At 36.7% G+C, this 5921-nt stretch overlaps 1 pseudogene; it reads right to left on the reverse strand.

Moving 5' to 3' along the window:
• Positions 1–1732: 1732 nt before the first annotated feature.
• LOC105491192 (zinc finger protein 654-like) lies at positions 1733–5363 on the reverse strand (annotated as a pseudogene).
• Positions 5364–5921: the final 558 nt, after the last annotated feature.

Raw genomic sequence — 5921 nt, forward strand, 5'->3', positions numbered from 1 at the left:
GGTGTCCTAAGTTGAAAAGGTGGTTCTACCCTAATAATGGTGAGAAAGTATTCTGTATATTGCATGTTGATCAGAATAAAACCCAAAGAAACCTTTGTAGGGTAAAGGATAAAATGTGCTTCTCATTAAAAACTTTATGATACAAAGACTAGCAAATTCTTGATTTCTAAGAGTGGAATTGTTTACACCTATGTGAGGGACTGATTTGGGTGCTTTTAGTAAGCAAAAATATAAAATTAGCTGGATTTTATATGATAAAACTAACAACATTGATAGAGCTGAGAAGAAATTTCAGGATTAGCATATCTACGATATCCACAAGAAGTGGGAGTTTAATTTGGGCATTTGGCCTATCAGAAGTTTGGGTTGGCAGTTAATTCTAAATATGAGGTCAATATGAGGACTTCTCCCAATGATCTTCCTCACAGTATGGCTCCCAACACTAAGCCTTTAATGAAAACCTCATCTAGTCTTATTATACCCTGGCTTCCTTACCAAACCTGCTGATTCCCTCCTAACTGTTCTGTGGTCTCGAAGTATTCAGCTTATAAAGCCATGCATTTAGTTGTATTACTTTCTTTTTCTTATCGTGGCAATCCCCGCAATTTAGAGTCAATTACAGAATTAACTTCAATTAATAGGTTTGCGTGCCAACTGATGTAGATGGATTTTTTTTTACAAATAGACTTTTTATTACAAGGCATACTTTTAGAATGAACTGAAATAAAAATCATTACATTTCAGTATCAAAAAATATGGAAAACATTTTTTAGCTGATCTTAAAGATTTTAAAACTTGGTTATGAGTTGTATTTAGTTACCTAAATGTAAATTCCACAGCCTAATGTAGGGCACGTAACAAAAACAAATTTAAATTTGGAATTGACTTATAATCATCATCATTGCATAGTGAATGCTGATGATAAAACCGGGAAATAAAAAGAAATCATCTCATCTATCATGACCTGGAAATCCTAATAAAATACACATGCTACCTGGAAGAAAATCCATACTTCCACAGTAGCCTCATTCAAGACGAACGAGGAAATTAAAAAAAAAAAAAAAATCTGATCTATCATGACCTGGAAATCCTAATTTAATAAAATATAGATGCTACCTGGAAGAAATTTCCCACTTCGATAGTAGCCTCATTCAAGAAGCTCTAATATAATAGGGTCTTATGAGATTATCTGCCTTGAATGAAGATTTTATTATTTAGAGTAACTGGAATATCGGACATTGGGGCATTAGGAGATCCACTTTTAAACAGTTTGCCCTTTTGTTCTTTTTATCCCTGTTTTAGATTGTTGTAGAATAAAATACTTTAAATTGATAATTATTGTAAACGAGCCCCACACCCCACACACACTTTCTAATAATGGGTTAACTTTTCCCTTTCTGTATAGCCTTAGCTGGTTTTCCACCGAGTTGCCTAAACATGTTTCTCATATAAGCGAAACTGAACATGCTGCTGCTATTAATCATCATAAACTTTTTAAAATGTGGTTTTCTGGAGAACTGGTACTTCGGGAGTTTTATAATAACCCTTTTAGAGTCTAAGCCACTCCATCTCCTCTGAGTTCATTCTAGAAAACGTGTTTTGTCTTTATCTTTAGTAATCCGAGACCACTCTAAAATTAAGGCCATCAGGGAAATAGCAAACTGATGATGCATTTTTATAGTGCTTTTTTCACACTACTGCTTGATTGACAGATCTTTGTGAAACATTTTTATCAGTCAAGATGAGCCTCAATTGCCTCTGCATTACAGTAGGTGGTCAGGCATTTGCCACATCTTTTCACTAATATTTTACACACGTTATCTTGATCAGAACAGGCATCTATCAGTAAGAAATTTCCTGCATTTGGGCCTACTAAGATATTGTTCATCAAGGTAACTGGTTTTGTTAAAATCAAACCATATGAAGTATGTTCACTTGTCAGATTTGGTTTGGAAGGTGCCTGAGATACCGGTAAGGTATTGTATTCTTGTGGCACAACACTAGGTAAAATGGAACCATTTTCTGTCCTGATTCTGTTTGCATCAATTTTCAAAGCAGGATCTGATCAAACTAAAGGTGTTTCCTCTACCTCACTGTGTCCATTGACTAAATCACTACTACTACGATTATTTTCAGAATTTGGCTCTTTGTCAGGCATCTTTTTGTCTATGAAGCTCATATTTGAAACCGTCATCAGAACGTTCATTTCTATTCTGAACTAAACTGTTTTCTTTTCCATACTTTCCACACGTGCCTTTGGTTCTGTAGAATCTTTCCTTGATTTGCTAGTAGAAACTGGCAGACTAATAGTTTGTTTCTCATTACTAGATGAATCTTTTTCCTGATGATTAGGATTTGAGCCTGTGTGAACATCCCAAACAATTGTTTCACTGGATTGTGCAGATGATTCTGGTGTTTTACTTAAAGACTGCTGAGCTTCTTGTTCATACAGCACAAGAAGATCTTCCAAAAGCTCATGGAATTCTGGAAAACTACTGAGTTTGAAATAGCCTGTGACTTTTTGTATGCTGGGCAAGCTGGAATGGCAGCTTAAATGACTCATTGCAATTAAAATGCAAACAAAAATACACATTTGGATAGCTATGTCTATTAAGGTGGTCTATAAAATGTTGAGAATCTTCAAATTGCCTTTGAAGAAATTTGCATTTTCCTTTGCTCCACTTCATTACTGTTTGCTGCACATTTAAATCACAAGCTGACTTAGATGGATTTTAATTGTTCTCAAGGCTTAAGTTGTGACTAGTATTCCAAACAGCTAATGCTGTTTCAAAAATAATTTTAGAAGCGTTATCAAAGCCTATTTCCATTCTGAATTTACCTTATTCTTGCTTTGTCTTATTATTCTATTAATTTTTGTGAAATCAACCCTTCTAGGCCATTTTTCTTCTGTACAATCTCTTACGGCATTCTGACTGAAATGGTTCTGTGATAATGAAAGTGGGAGCTCTCTTTTGAAATGTTGAGATCTCCCCTGTGAGATTATGACAAGTTAAAATTCCCTCTAGTTCTCCACAAAATACAGCATTTCCAGGTGCTAGGAATTACGTAATAAAAATATTTTTCCAAGAGTCCATGGAGCATGGAAGAGGCACATTCTGACCCAGGCCAGGGAGTTCTCTGTTTTTATGAGGGTGGTGTCTAGGGCACTGGTGATTGCTTTTGACTTAAATGGTTTACGACCCTGGAAACCATGGCTGGGTGGTTAAACCAAAAGTTCCACGATGTATATTTATGTGTGCGTGTGTGTGTGTGTGTGTCTTTCAAGGGTAGTAGTGCTAATGCATGTAGCAGAAGGCAATCAGGCAATAAAGCCTAGCAGACAGTATACACAGGGGCATTATGATTGCAACGTTTTACAATTTTCAAACAACAAAATTTCAAAAAAAAATACCTTCTTTACTCTCCTGTCTCCTGTTCTAATTAATGAAATGTAGTCACTATGAGATGAAATCTGTAGGGACAGAGACTGTTGGGAGAAAACAATAATCCATTTGGTATTTTAAGGTCTGACTTCACATTTTTTTATCTGGAAGTCTGTGAGATTCTTCATTCACTACTTGTGTGTATATTACACAAGTTCTCTGTCACAAACTGAAGCAAACCATTGAGCCAGAAGCGTTTTCTTGTCCATGGAATCTGTTATACTCCTGAGGGTCTCCATTTAGTTTAATACTTCATTCTGTTTAGCTACATATTTTTGAGTGACCAACTTATTTTTAAGGAATTTTTTAAATGCTGTGGCTTTAATCTATTTACAATATGCAAGGGTTCACATCAGTGATGTAGGTACTGGCTAGATTTTCTCCAGAGCTCAACTAAAACTAAATCAAATAAAAAAAATAGCATCCATGAATATATAGTTTTTAAACTTAAATAACTTCAACATAGAAACAATTATACCTATTTAACAGAATGCCTGGAGTCATTAAGTAGAATAAATCCAAGTTGCATTATTTTCAAGTCAATTAGCTTTTACAGAAATTTGAATACTAAGAAAAACATCCGTATGTCTTGTTGTGGGTTCAACTGTATTCCCCCAAATGATATGCTGAATTTTTTTTTTTTTTTTTTTTTTGAGACAGAGTCTCGCTCTGTCGCCCAGGCTGGAGTGCAGTGGCCGGATCTCAGCTCACTGCAAGCTCCACCTCCCGGGTTTACTCCGTTCTCCTGCCTCAGCCTCCCAAGTAGCTGGGACTACAGGCGCCCGCCACCTCGCCCAGCTAGTTTTTTTTTTTTTTTGTATTTTTAGTAGAGACGGGGTTTCACCATGTTAGCCAGGATGGTCTCGATCTCCTGACCTTGTGATCCGCCCGTCTCGGCCTCCCAAAGTGCTGGGATTACAGGCTTGAGCCACCGCGCCCGGCCGATATGCTGAAGTCTTAACTGCAAGAGAAACAGGATCACCACAGATACCATGTTAAGAAGTTACCATCCTAAAGTAGAGTGGATCTCCAATTAAATGTGAGCCCCACATTGGAGCTTAGCCACGGGGGCTTAGCCTGGGAGGGTTCTTTGCTTCCCCAGGAAAGAATTCAAGGATGAACCAGTGGTGGAAGAAAACAGCTTTACTGAAGTGGCTATGTTCCAGCTCTGGCAGTGTTACAGCTCTGTGACTGTTTCTGCAGAGGAGGACTACCCCCCCCCTTGGCAGAGACTAGCAGCTCAGAGCAGTTCTGCAGTCATGTTTATACTTACCTTTAATCACCTGCAGATTAAGGGGAAGTTTATGCAGAAATTTCTTTAAAAAAAAAAAAAAAAGGGTAGTAACTTTGGTTGTTGGATCATTGCATGGAAAAGGGTAGTAACTCCCAGGTCTTGCCATGGCAATGGTAAGCTGACATGGCACACTGCTGGGCATGTTTTATGAAAAGTTGCTTCCACTTCATCCCTCTTTTAACTAGTCCTCAATTTGCTCCAGTTTCCAAGCCCCACCTCTGGAGTTCTATCCCGCTTCCTACCTCAATTGTAGTAATGCATCTGCAAGCTGAGGAAGATGAGAATTGCCAGCAAACACCAGAAGCTACAAAGAAGCAAGGCATACTTCTTCCCTAAATATTTCACAGAAAATATGGCCCTGTCAACACCTCAGTTTTGAACTTTTAGCCCCTAGAACTGTGAAACAATAAATTTCTGTCGTTTAAGACACCCCGTTTGAAGTGCTTTGTTACAGCAGTCCTAGAAAACTAATATAAGCATTTACTCACATAATTGTCATTTTCTGTGACATCATTCTTTTGTATAGATTTGTATTTCAGTTTCACTCTTTTCCTTTTTCTTGAAGGATTTTCTTTAACGGGTCTCAGGGTGGAACTCTGCCAGTGAGGAACTATTTCAGCTTTCATATTTCTGAGAAAGTATTTACTTTGCCTTCACTTTGTGAGATATTTTCACTGGAGATAAAATTCTAGGTTGGTAAGTTTTTAAATTTTTTAAAAGTTTAGTACACTACGATGTTGTTCAGCTCTTCTCACGTGCATTGTTCCTGACTCCCCCTGCCAAAAAAAAGGTCATATTTTTACATTTGTTCTTTTGTATATAATGTGTCATTTTTATGTTTGCTTTTAACATCTTTATTGCTTTTAGAGAATTTGAATATTATATGTTTCAGTATCATTTTCTTCATGTTTCTTGTGTTTGGACTTTGCTGAGGTTCTTCTATTTATGGATTTATTATTTTTACCAAATTCAGAAGGGCAATAGTTACTACTTGTTTAAATATATTTTCTGCACACATACCGTCACTTTGAGAACTCCAGTTACATATATATTATTAGGCTGATCTGTTAACTTAGCTAATTATTTTGTCTTTACTTGACAAATAATTATACATATTCATGGGGGTACATAGTGATGTTTCCATACATATAAGGTATAGTGATCAGATCAAGGTAATTAGCATA

Source organism: Macaca nemestrina, chromosome 8 (genome assembly GCF_043159975.1).
Source record: "Macaca nemestrina isolate mMacNem1 chromosome 8, mMacNem.hap1, whole genome shotgun sequence".
In the NCBI taxonomy this organism is placed as follows: domain Eukaryota; kingdom Metazoa; phylum Chordata; class Mammalia; order Primates; family Cercopithecidae; genus Macaca; species Macaca nemestrina.